The sequence below is a fragment of the Schistocerca piceifrons genome, chromosome 11 (genome assembly GCF_021461385.2).
Source record: "Schistocerca piceifrons isolate TAMUIC-IGC-003096 chromosome 11, iqSchPice1.1, whole genome shotgun sequence".
Taxonomy (NCBI): domain Eukaryota; kingdom Metazoa; phylum Arthropoda; class Insecta; order Orthoptera; family Acrididae; genus Schistocerca; species Schistocerca piceifrons.
Window position 1 is genome coordinate 100238142 of NC_060148.1, and position 13698 is coordinate 100251839.

The 13698-nt window shown below is 43.5% G+C and overlaps 1 protein-coding gene across 2 annotated transcripts in view; it reads left to right on the forward strand.

Annotated features, from left to right (window-relative positions):
* Positions 1-279: 279 nt before the first annotated feature.
* LOC124720153 (serine/threonine-protein phosphatase 6 regulatory ankyrin repeat subunit B-like) overlaps positions 280-13698 on the forward strand; it is an 87235-nt gene continuing 73816 nt past the window's right edge. For both annotated transcript variants that reach the window (XM_047245459.1, XM_047245460.1), the window contains exon 1: positions 280-382. The gene's annotated coding sequence lies outside the window, so the exon portion shown is untranslated. The remainder of the gene's footprint in view (positions 383-13698) is intronic.

Sequence of the window (13698 nt, forward strand, 5' to 3'; positions counted from 1 at the left end):
CTGTGGAATGAATTTCAGAATTCTAAGAGGGCGGAGACCACTTGTTTTTGTACCTGTTGTGTGCAATACCGTAAGTCAGACGTGTCTTTTCTGAGGAAGGCCGAGGAAAGAACGACTCGCTCGCAATGCAACGTTCTGCCGTAGGACTTGTCGAGTCGGGGTCCATTTCCCTTCCCGGAAGAGAGCTCTACGAAGCGAAGGTAACGCTTGGCGCGTTCCGTCTTTTCCGGCAGTATTCGGAGAACGGGTCACGTGACGGCGGAGTTGCCTGCCGCCAGCCACCTGCTGCTGGAACAGTTGCTGGCGAGGCGTGGCAGCTGCGGGACGTTTCTCATCTCGACCCCGGGCCAGCCGTGTGCGTGTGTGCGTGTGCGTACAGCAGGTAGGGGCGTATCACGTCTACTATCATCGGTCTCTTACACCCAGTATGCTACATTTCTCTATTTTTTTTTCAATGATTCGCTGTACAAAAAGGCTTGCCTTTGGTTTAGGGTGACATGCAAATATTTTAATATGTTATTCTACAAGTAAAACTAAAGAAAAAAGTTCATATAAACATTGGTCCACAAATGTTTATTTACGGATTTGCGGCTAATAAAAGATTTTGCCTGAAATTTAGCAACTTCACTAATATCAAGCCATCGTAATACTATACAAGGTTAAAGTAAAGCACGATTTCCATTTATTTTGTTATTATTGGTCTGGTGAATCTAATAAAACACATCCCATTCACATATATGTATTGTTTGTTCTACTACTTGGTTGATGGTCTTTCAGAATTCACACGGCAAGTTCATTCATACCTTGTAAACCAATTATCATTAGTTACATTTCTTTATGTTTGAAAATATGATTACACAAACTTTTCATGGTGTCAGCTGCACGGGTACTCAGCTTTTGGCGTCTCCATTTGGTTGCTGTCTTCAATAAACTTCTGAATTTGAGGTGTAAGCTGTTCTTGCGCCAGCAGGACTGGAAACATTCATTACATATATTCCATGTTTCGAAGGACTCATAGCCCTCCCACATTTTACAAGCGTTTCATATACAGTCACATATTCATCAAGAGAGTACAGCACCATGCAGTTTTTTGTGAACAGGTCAAAGATATTTCGTACAGGAGTCAATTTATCCGATATTCCTCTGTCGGACATAGTTGACTTATTATCAAGTCTTTGACAGCAACCTGAACCTCCTGTAGAGTTGTTGCAGAACAGAATATTTATAAACCTGTGCCTCCTCTGTCCAAGTATTCCTGTAAATTTACCCTAAGCAGCCTTGTACCTTACACCAAAATAAAAAAATGGTTGAAATGGCTCTGAGCACTATGGGACTCAACATGTGAGGTCATTAGTTCCCTAAGAACTACTTAAACCTAACTAAACTAAGGACATCACACACATCCATGCCCAAGGCAAGATTCGAACCTGCGACCGTAGCGGTCGGGCGGTTCCAGACTGAAGCGCCTTGAACCTCTCGGTCACCAGCCGGCCCACCAAAATACATCACACCAATAAAGGCTTCAATTTCAACTCTGTCCGTCTCTAAAATTATCAGACATGATGCATAGGTCAATACATGTCACTACTTCACCCAGTATTTCGTCAGTGAAAAACAACCGCCACAACTCCATTTCTGTCGTTTTATCCTTCGCAGTTCCCCTCACACCTAAAAGATGAGATAAAAATATTATATGAAGCCCTTATACGAGGATTAGGAATATTCTTCATCCATTCTGTGCACCAAAAAATATTTTTACTATTATTCTGATTTGTATCACTGTCATTCCCACTTTCTTGACTGTGTTCACTGCACAATTTAGTGTCTCTGTCTAAGCCGTCTTCACCTCGTTCTCCTCTAGCCATTTCATTTACCAATGTATAGTTACACATGTGGATCTTCCCTCTCATCCATTTTAGCTGTCGTCTGAAAGAAACGGTGTGGTTGAGCGCAATGAATATGAGATAAAATTATATTTGTGTTAGAAAAAGAGGTATCGCGTTACTGTGGGTCCTGCAGACCCAAACAAAACTTACCAAAAATTGCCTCCTTGCTACCGGCGCACAGTGGGGTCAAATCGCAAAAAGATGGCCAAAAGTCGAAAACGTTATAAATTCGGGTGAATGTCAGTACTCGGGGGTTTTCGGGGCCCGAAGTCAAATTTTGAAATAAAATCAGAATGGCGGATTTAGAATTAATCAATTTTATAGAGAAAATACAACATATATCCATATGTTGTGTAACACAATAAAACATACAACCGATTGATTCAAAGTTCATAGGTCTTCATCCGAAGGATAAATTGATTCACAATCAGTTGATTGAATTTTAAATCGCTGGAACGTACTGTACTTGCTGGTATACGTGGCGCAACTAACAATGAAACTGCTTCTGGCAACGAGATCCAGTTTTCTCGAGGAAATTCGCGCAAACTTCAAATAAATGGATCGGATATTAATAATGAGCGTAAAAGAAGTTCAAAAAATGTTCAAATGTGTGTGAAATCTTACGGGACTTAACTGCTAAGGTCATCAGTCCCTAAGCTTACACACTGCTCAACCTAAATTATCCTAAGGACAAACACACACACCCATGCCCGAGGGAGGACTCGAACCTCCGCCGGGACCAGCCGCACAGTCCATGACTGCCGCGCCATAGACCGCTCGGCTAATCCCGCGCGGCGTAAAAGAAGTATTCCATTGTTTTGGAAAATATATATCTATATAGGTGGGTGGTTCGATATTTAACCTCGTTACTATTATTCATTCCAAAATATTATTTGAAAAGGGGAAGAATATATTCATAAAAGTGAATTACGTATTACAGAATTCGAAATACAATGAATACTGCAGATAAATTCAAGGAAAAGAGCAACATTCCGCTTCGTTGATGTACGAAATTCAGCAAACTATGTTTTACGTTGCAACAGTTAGTACAAATGTCGCAGTTGCTGCTAGATGCAGTAAGTTTTAACTTTTTTCATTCAATAATAGTTCCATCTACAGCATACGATCGGTCAGATCGTTGAACTTTGCAGAGCTTATAAACTTTTCTCCACGTGTTTAAAATTTTACGTTGTAATTTTCCGTTCATTTGGACATAAATGATTCATTTATTGCTATCGCGTTGACTATTATTACTAATATTGTATTGCAATGATTTTCTATTTACTTTCGCAATTGATTTCATCCTGAATGGAAATCTATTGATTTTTAGAGATTTGGCGCCTATTTGAATGCAACGTTGAAATATTTGCTCCCCTCCAACTGTTCTACAGCAGCAGGTATAGGGAGAGGCTATGGGGCTGTGGCGATCTGAATTCGACCTTCGGACCCTTACCCAACCTAACCCGCGACTAGAAATTACCGTAAGGTGAACTTAATTTTTTCTACTTTTGCTAGCTTTTTGGAATTTGACCGCACTGTGCGGTGCTTCTGGCAGACCCCCAGACACGTAAAATTTTACTCCCAGACATTGGACTTGAACCCGCATTCACCAATCACATTTAACAGCAGTGAAAGATAAGAAGCTACACGAAATACGGCATCGGTATAGTGCTTCAAATGTAGCGGCAACTACTCACCGGCATAGCCCTGGGTCTGCGAAACCCGACAGCAGCTTCCAGTTTTGTAAGACGCGAAACTATTAAGTTAAAGATATGAAAGCGGCAACAGGTAGCGAGTACTGTGCGCCCCTGTCCAGTGTCTCCTGGTGTGGGAGGCTGTCTAGATGCTCGCTCCCCGCTTTGTCACCCTCCGATCTCGCGTTGTTACGTCGTGGCTGCGTTGTCACGAAGTGAGTCACACTCGCAGAAGTTAAACAACAGGGCGTGTCTGTTGTTGGCGTCCTTTGAAACCGAGAACTGCTGCGGACGTACTCGCAGACGCGGCCGCGAAGTAGGTCGACCTGTAGGTACTGAGGTGACGATTCCGCACAGCGACGGAGAGGCAGAGAACTTTTGCGCTGCTAAACAACTGCCACTTCGTTATGTGAACGCAGCCTTTTCCGAATTTTTCGAGAGAAATAGGCCGAGAAATGTGTCCGTGTAGGCAGACGATGGCGAACAAGAAAGTCGTCGAAGCCTCGCGCCGAAACAAGTGTGTTTATCGGTGCCGTTTACTTAGCTACTGTCACGCCATTACTCCAGCCAACGTGTAAACTACTTTCCCGCGTCGCAGAAGAGCTGTAGCACACGGAGGTGAAGACAAGCCTGCACTGGAGAAACCGAGCTTCGTCAGGCGGTCGCCACTGGCCGCCTTCGACACTTTGTGCGTCCACAACGTTCGCAATGGCACTAACAAACGCTCGAGCGTTTTTTACTTCGACATTCTGTAAAAAAAAAAAAAAAAAGATAATTTCCTGTCTTATTGTCTGGCTAGTTGACAACGAAACAGTTATCTTTGCCGTGTAGGCTTTCACGGCCGGCGTCTTCAGTAATTAAAACTTCCGGGCTAAGAGGCCGTGGTCCAATAATAGAAATACTTCCCCCTGACGTTTCGTTGCCAGCTGCGGGCAACATCATCTGAGGTGAGTCTACGACTGGTTGCTAGGCCGTGGAGGTCCTGTTTATATAGAGGGCGCCACCACTCGTCACGTGTTGTCAACAGTAAAACTATCTCTGGCTGGCGTCATTACTCTCGATTGAAGGTAATCGATTGTCACATCTTTGGTACAGAGTCGATCGCCATATCTTATCTAGCTTCAAGCCTTCTTCTTTCCTGTTAAAATTATTGTGGTGTTTAAAAATCTCTACAGCCTCTCTATACATACGTGCATAATAATGCGATGTCTTAGCTAGCACGCTCGTCTCACTAAATTTTATTTCATGGCCACCCGTTTCAAAAACATGTTCCGCTACAGCCGATTTGTCCGTGTGTCCCAGTCGACAGTTCCTTTTATGTTCAGTTGGGCGAGTATTGATACTTCTTTTTGTGGTTCCAATGTAAACCTTCCCACAACTACACGGAATCTTATAGACACCAGGAGTAGCTAGAGGGTGTCGTGCATCTTTTGCCGATCTTAAGCATTCACTACTCTTCTTGGTGGGTCTGAAGATTGTTTCAACTCTGAACTTGGCCAGCACTTTCCCGATACGGTCCGTAATATTGTGGATGAATGGAAGAAAAACTTTCCCCACCGATGGTTGTTGTTGTTGCACGTTTTCGGACATTTTTCTTCTGGGATGGAGTGCTCTATCTATCTCCTTGCCAGCGTACCCATTTTTCTGGAAAGCGGTTCGCAACTGGTTTAGTATTATTAAGACACTGGTGGACAGGGCTAATAAAATCTGTGAGCCAGCTTATTTGCAAGAGGAACTACGCGCTCTATATAAACAGGACCTCCACGGCCTAGCAGCCAGTCGTAGACTCACCTCAGATGATGTTGCCCGCAGCTGGCAACGAAACGTCAGGGAGAAGTATTTCTACTATTGGACCACGGCCTCTTAGCCCGGAAGTTTTAATTACTGAGTTATCTTTGCCGTTATTGGTCGTAATTTTGGATGCTGCTGGTAGTTCAAGTAATCCTCCGTACCTAACATGTTGCCACAGGTTTCAAGAATGAATCGCTGACTGCATTACTCCTGGTACACCTCACGCATAGGAGAAGTATCGCTGAAATTTCGTAATTATACTACTGACCATTAAAATTGCTACACCACGAAGATGACGTGCTACGGACGCGAAATTTAACCGACAGGAAGAAGATGCTGTGATATGTAAATGATTAGCTTTTCAGAGCATTCACACAAGGTGTACGCTCCTGTGCTCTAGGTGTCCCTTGACGTTTCCACTTCACTATCATATCGGAAACAGTGGACCTAGGGATGTTTAGGAGTGTGGAAATCTTGCGTACAGACGTATGACACAAGTGACACCCAATCACCTGACCAGCTTCGAAGTCCGTGAGTTCCACAGAGTGCCCCATTCTGTTCTGTCACGATGTCTAATGACTACTGAGGTCGCTGATATGGAGTACCTGGCTGTAGGTGGCAGCTCAATGCACCTGACACGTATTTGGGGGTGTCCGGATACTTTTGATCACATAGTGTATATGGTGATCGGTGTTAAGATCACAGGTGTCACACGCTGCAGACATTGACCCTGCGTCGCCTTCATTTGCTAGTAATTTTCGGAATTTTGTGTGACTCTCAATGGCATTAAAAAGCGACGTTATACAGTCCGGTTTGCTGGTGTCGTGAACAGGATAACAGCTTAAATAGAGGATATGGTAGGTTCGCATCTTGTCAAACGCACAATCTATTTTAAATCTTTAACGAAATGACTTTGGCCTTCATTGTTATTCAATCATTTGATTTAAGCGTAATTTTTTAAGTTCCATTTCTTTGTTACATAATTTTAATCATAATATCAATTTCTACGTTTGCTCCCATTTTTCCTATCATTCTTTCTCCACCTGAAATCTTTATTCATGTGTTTTAATTAATTTTATATGTTAACTTCGACTTAATTTCTTTTGTTTTATCACCTCATTGTTTTCGTCCACATTATTGCATTCTCTATATTTATTTTCGATTTTGCTTGAATATCGTTCTACTTAAAACTCATCTTTCATTTAAATTTCGATCTGCATCTTTTCATGCATAGTGCAGTAGGTATTTAGGTTATGTTTCAAATATTTGGATGCCGACTACCGTTCAAAACAAGGCTACATCTGATAGTAAAAATACATTTTTCACTCCACTGCCAAATATAAAGATTATTTGGTCTTTTGTTTTATGCCTGATAGGTAGGAGATCTTCAGATAACTCAATATCACAATAGGCAGATATAATCGTATTCATATTCACAAAACCTCCGACTGGAAAAAGAAAAAATGAAACAAATGAGTAAGTTCATACGGTTATTAAAATGATAGAGGAATGCAATTAAAAAATTATATTTGAATCAATTAATTGAGTAAAAATGATGATCAGCCGTTTCGAGAAAGATCTAAAAAGTAAAAAAAGCTTACCACACCTGACATGATTCGAACCCACAACCTCCTCTGCGTGAATCTGTTAACCTATCCATTATACCACGCAAGCAGACTGCATTATGCGATTTTTTAACGCTATTAAGTATCGTACAAAATTTCGAAATTTTTTTTCGTCAATTACTCGTGAACGAGGACCTCATCAGGGTAATGTGCTGCGATGCATACCCACATTACCGTATAGATAGTTTCAAAAAGTCGATAGCACCGTTAGGAACCTCTCTTCTTAGTCGCGATAATTCAGGATCAGTAATTCAAATCAGTAATTCAACTCCCCGATCGTGTAACTAGATTCTAGATTGACTTTAGAATTCCGAAATAAATATAAAATCTTTTCACATGTGGGTGAACCTGAAACATGAGCATAACGTTTTTACTTTGGGTATGCTTCTAAATTTCTCATGTACCTATAAATTTATATATCGGAGAAAGTTCCAACGTAAGCTTTTTCGCAGCAGAAATTGTGTGAATCTAGGAAGGTAGGAGGCGAGGTACAGGCGGATATAGAGCCGTGAGGACGGGTCGTGAGTCGTGCTTGAGTAGCTCAGTCAGTAGAGTATTATCCCGCGAAAGGCAAATGTCCCGAGTTAGAGTCTCGGTCCGATACACAGTTTTAATCTGCCAAGAAGTTTCATAAACTTTTTAGGTATGCCATTACTGTGGCTGATTTGAGTACTGAATTCCTCCCATGCCGCAGTAAAATTCTGTGACGCTTTTAATATGTTTAGCATACGTTACATCAACACTAGATCTCTAAGTATTTTATGGGTTAAGCTGCGTCGTAGGGTGTGGGCGAATAACTAATCAGGTAAGAACCAAGGAGCCACGCTGAAACGTCGTTCGGTACGACGTCATCTGATGTGCCAGAAAGTGTTTGGAGAGAGACAAGATACAGATATCAGATACAGATATCAGATACAGATATCAGATACAGATATCAGATACAGGTATTTCACCTGCGCCAATGACAATGTTCAGCATCAATGTACAGAGTCCGAGAACGTTTTGCAATACGCTTACGACAGGTGTAAGCCGAGGGAAGTTTTAACCGTGTTGCGAAGTTGGTACGAAAGCAAACAGAGCTTCACTCCATATTTGGACGTAGACGAATCCTCACGGGCAAACAAAAACGAAACAAACCCAAAATTAGCGCAAGGAGAGCTATACGTGTTCAGCGAACTTATAAAATTAAGATTCCATTACCGACTTGACAGAAAAACCTAGGAAGTTTTGGTCTTATGTTAAGGAGTTCGCGTATGGATTAATTTGATGTGGATTGATTGATGTGCGACTAGCATAAAACGTTAATTGTGGAAAAGATACACTCCAGACTGAGATTCGGTGCAAGAATTCTGAGGAGTGAACACCATCACGAAAGCAGATAGATTACAAAACACTCGGTCATCCAATACTTCAGTACCGCTCGGCAGTCTGGGATCTGTACCAGAATGGACTAACGTAGGAAAGAGAGGAGATCCTGACGGACTTATGAGCGCGAAGGCGTCGGGGAGAGGCGTTTTGCCACACGGGGTGGATTACTGTTAGAAGTGCCGAGAGCGTACGTATCTCGAGGGGTCGACGACTGCATAGCTTCCTCTTACGTATATTTCATGAAAAGGCCCTGAAGATAAAATAACAAATACGAGCCCACACGGAGGACTACCAGTAACTGATCTTCCCGCGAACTACGACTGGAAAAGAAAAATGAGGAGGTTACACTAAGTACCCTCCGCCAGCATAATTGCGGAGTACAGATGTACACTACTGGCCATTAAAATTGCTACGCCACGAAGATGACGTGCTATAGACGTGCAATTTAACCGACAGGAAGAAGATGCTGTGATATGCAAATGATTAGCTTTTCAGAGCATTCACACAAAGTTGGCGCCGGTGGCAACACCTACAACGTGCTGACGTGAGGAAAGTTTCCAACCGATTTCTCATGCACAAACAGCAGTTGACCGGCGCTGCCTGGTGAAACGTTGTTGTGATGCCTCGTGTATGGAGGAGAAATGAGTACCATCACGTTTCCGACTTTTGATAAAGGTCGGATTGTAGCCTATCGCGGTTGCGATTTATCGTATAGCGACATTGCTGCTCCCGTTGGTCGAGATACAATGACTGTTAGCAGAATATGGAATCGGTGGGTTCAGGAGTGTAATATGGAACGCCGTGCTGGATCCCAACGGCCTCGTATCACTAGCAGTCGAGATGACAGGCATCTTATCCGCATGGCTGTAACGAATCGTGCAGGCACGTGTCTATCCCTGAGTCAACAGATGGGGACGTTTGCAAGACAACAACCATCTGCACGAACAGTTCGACGACGTTTGCAGCAGCACGGACTATCAGCTCGGAGACCGTGGCTACGGTTACCCTTGATGCTGCATCACAGACAGGAGCGCCGGGGATGGTGTAATCAACGACGAACCTGTCTGCACGAATGGTAAAACGTCATTTTTTCGGATGAATACATGCTCTGTTTACAGCATCACGATGGTCGCATCCGTGTTTGGCGACATAGTGGTGCACGCAAATTGGAAGTGTGTATTCGTCATCGCCATACTGGCGTATCACCCAGCGTCATGGTATGGGTTGGCATTGGTTACACGTCTCGATCACCTCTTGTTTCCATTGACGGCACTTTGGACAGTGGACATTTTTAGATGTGTTACGACCCGTCGCTCTAACCTTCTTTTGATCTCTGCGAAACCATACATTTCAGCAGGATAATGCACGACAGTGTCTTGCAGGTCCTGTACGGGCATTTGTGGATACAGAAAATGTTCGATTGCTGCCCTGGCCAGCACGTTCTCCAGATCTCTCACCAACTGAAAACGTCTGGTCAATGGTGGCCGAGCAACTGGCTGGTCACAATACGTCAGTCACTACTCTTGATGAACTGTAGTATCGTGTTGAAGCTGCATGGGCAGCTGTACCTGTACACGCCATACAAGCTCTGTTTGACTCAATGCCCAGGCGTATCAAGGCCGTTATTACGGCCGGAGGTGGTTGTTCTGGGTACTGATTTCTCAGGATCTATGCACCCAAAGTGCATGAAAATGTAATCACATGTCAGTTCTAGTGTAATATATTTGTCCAATGAATACCCGTTTATCATCTGCATTTCTTCTTGGTGTAGCAATTTTAATGGCCAGTAGTGTAGACATACATGTCGGTTAGGTTCTTGTGACAGACACTGCAGTAAATACTCTCGCCGCAAGTCTGGCAGCTGTGAGGAAAGATGTTCGCACTGCGAAACACCGCGGTTTGTCTGCAGGAAGCGGTCAACCGCCAGAGGAAGCAGCAGCGTTTCGCCAGGTCGCGGTCTGCAGACGCCGGCACTTCCCGATGGAGCTGGCGGAATGCGGCCACACCGGCCGAAACCGGCTGTCCGAGGTCGCGAGTTTGACGCAACGGCGGACACCCGGTTGGGCAAGGTGCTCCAAGTACTCTCCGTCACAAATGGCTCTGAGCACTATGGGACTCAACTGCTGAGGTCATTAGTCCCCTAGAACTTAGAACTAGTTAAACCTAACTAACCTAAGGACAACACAAACATCCATGCCCGAGGCAGGATTCGAACCTGCGACCGTAGCGGTCTTGCGGTTCCAGACTGCAGCGCCTTTAACCGCACGGCCACTTCGGCCGGCTCTCTCCGTCACACACCGCACTGCGGTCTGCTTGTGAGCAGCGGGGACATTAATTTTATTTATTTATTTTTGGAACTCCCTTCATCACAGTATTAATTTTTTGTAGTACTCTATACACTCAAGAGCTAATGGAACTGGTACACCTGCCTAATAGAGTGAAAGCCCCTGCGAGCACGCAGAAGTGCCGTAACACGACGTGGCGTGGACCCGACTAACGTCTGAGGTAGTGCTGGCACCACGAATCCTGCAGGGTTGCCAGTAAATCACTAAGAGTGCGAGGGAGTGGAGATCTCTTCTAAACAGCACGTTGCAAGGCATCCCGCATATGTTGCATAATCTTCATGTCTGGGGAGTTTGGTGGCCAGCGGAAGAGTTTTGGAGCGACTCTGTAGCAATTGTGGACGTTTGGGCTGTCGCATTGTCCTGCTGGAACTGGCCATGTCCGTCTGAATGCACAATGGACATGAATGAATGCAGCTGATCAGACAGGATGCTTACATGTCACTTGTTAGAGCCGTATGTAGACGTATCAGGGGTCCCATATCAGTTCCACTACGCACGCACCATACCATTACAGAGCCTCCACCCACCTGAGCAGCCCCTGCCGACATGCACTGTCCATGGGTTTATGTGGTTGTCGCTATACCTGTACGCGTCATCTGCTCGACAGAATTTGAAACGAGACTCGTCCGACTAGGCAACATGTTTCCGGTTAACAGCAGTCCAACATTGGTGTTGACGGGCCCCGGCCAGGCGTAAACCTCTGTGTCGTGTAGACATCGAGGGTGTACAAGTGGTGTCCTTGGGCTCCGAAAGCCCGTATGGATGACATTTCGTTGAATGGTTCGCACGCCGACACTTGTTGATGGTCCAGCATTGAAATCTGCAGCAATTTGCGGAATAGTTGCACTTCTGTCACATTGAATGGTTCTCTCCAATCGTCGTCGGTCCCGTTTTTGCAGGATCTTTTTCCGGCCGCAGTAATGTCGGAGATTTGATGTTTTAGCAGATTCTTGATTTCACGGGAACATCCGCGCTTCATCGCTACCTCGGATATGCTGTGTCCCATCGCTCGTGCGCCGACTATAACACCACGTTCAAACTCGCTTAAATCTTGATAACCAGCCATTGCAGCAGCAGTAACCGACCTAACAAATGCGCCAGGCACTAATCTCAAATAGGCCGGGGAGACCGCAGCGTCGTATTCTGCCTGTTTACGTATCTCTGTGTCTAAATACACATACTTATACCAGTTTCTTTGTACTTGAGTGTATATAATCAGTATATGTAAAAGTCAATGTCGTGACTGACATGACAATGAAAAAAGGCTTTTCGTAAATATGTCGCTATTATGTCAATTTTGAAGATAGACCTACGAAAATTGTTTCTTTTCTTTTTTTCTCTCGGTCGGAAATGATGAAATACGTGTTCAGAATTTTTTGAAATTTAACGTATATGTCGTGAAATTGTGCGTGAATATTTTTTTAAATATATGATTAAGGAAACACTAAAGTATTTTTGGTGCTACATCATATAAATTGATATTTGGCTTCCCGGTTGCAAACAGAAAATGTACCCGTTTCATTGTTTGTGGAAATTAAACGTCATAAGCGAGTGAAACAGGGGACGAACAGTTGTAAGAAAATATTTCCTTATATAAAAAAATTATTGAATCTAAATCTATCGAAAATGGTAGTTTACTTCTTTGGATGTAAAGATGTAGTGTTAAGGGATGAAAGTTTCTGTGGCAATATCACACAAGAAGAGAAAAGACATGATGAACGAAAACATTGGACTCCAGTTACCAGTTTTGGTTAGAGGTACATTGGGAAGAGACCATCCTTCTATGGCCTTAATTGGCTTCAAAAGTTTAGAATGTGTTGGAGCTTGTGAAAACATGAAAATTCGATTAAAGAAAAAAAATAACTAAAAAATAAGTGCAGAACAAACAGTCTACGTGAGCGAAGCAATGGGCGCTAATATAGTTGTTTTTGTTTATAAAAAATGGTTCAAAATGGCTCTGAGCAGTATAGGACTTATCTGAGATCATCAGTCCCCTAGAACTTAGAACTACTTAAACCTAACTAACCTAAGGATATCACACACATCCATGCCCGAGGCAGGATTCGAACCTGCGACCGTAGTGGTCGTTCGGTTCCAGACTGAAGTGCCTAGAACCGCTCGGCCACACCGGCCGGCTTTTTGTTTATATGTTGGTCCAACTTTGACATAACACAGCGCGTAATTTTTCGCTCTGGTATAGTTCAATTTAAAGTCATTGTCTACTATTGACTACTGAGCTGCATTCTTCTCCTGTTATTCAATTCCTTAGCGCGTCTCTCACGTTACTGGCTGTGACATCCATAAACGGCCACCTGCTGTCAGCTCACCTTCTGTAACGTGTGTGATTAGCAGTGGCGGCCGGTTAACGTAGTTCTTAGATTACACGGCAATGGCAACTTTACCGAATGAAGATTTTGAACAGACAGAAAAAAATTGTACTGTGATCATTCTTTTTATCGTTCGGACCATTCTCCTTCACATTTTCTGCTGCGGAGCATCTTAAAGTGCAATTACACCACAGGCGCCGGAATCGTATCTTTCTGTTGCGCTTTCAGGAGCTGACGATCTTGTCTGCTAAGTGATTCACATAAATTCCTATTTGCACTTTTTTTCCATTCCAAGTTAAGGTGTCACTTTCTCTGGTGCAGTTGCACTGCTTTATTTCTGATTTCTGATTCCTGGAAGTTTTATCGAATCCAGCCTAACTGGAGTGCCACTACGTGTTTGTTGTGAAGTGTATTGTGCTTCGATGAACATATGTGAATCTTATAGCATTTTATTAATTATCTTTCTTCAGTTCCAAAACTCTTTTAATGTTATTTTGTTCCAAATACCTCGCCAGAGTAATCACATACACGGAGAGAATTGTTGAACTATATGAACTAAAATCGTCTTAACTTCTGAACGGTTTCCATTAGGCCGACCAAATTGCCCAGTTGGCCACGGGGCATGATCGGAATTAGTATGCGCATGTATGGTTTGGTTTAGC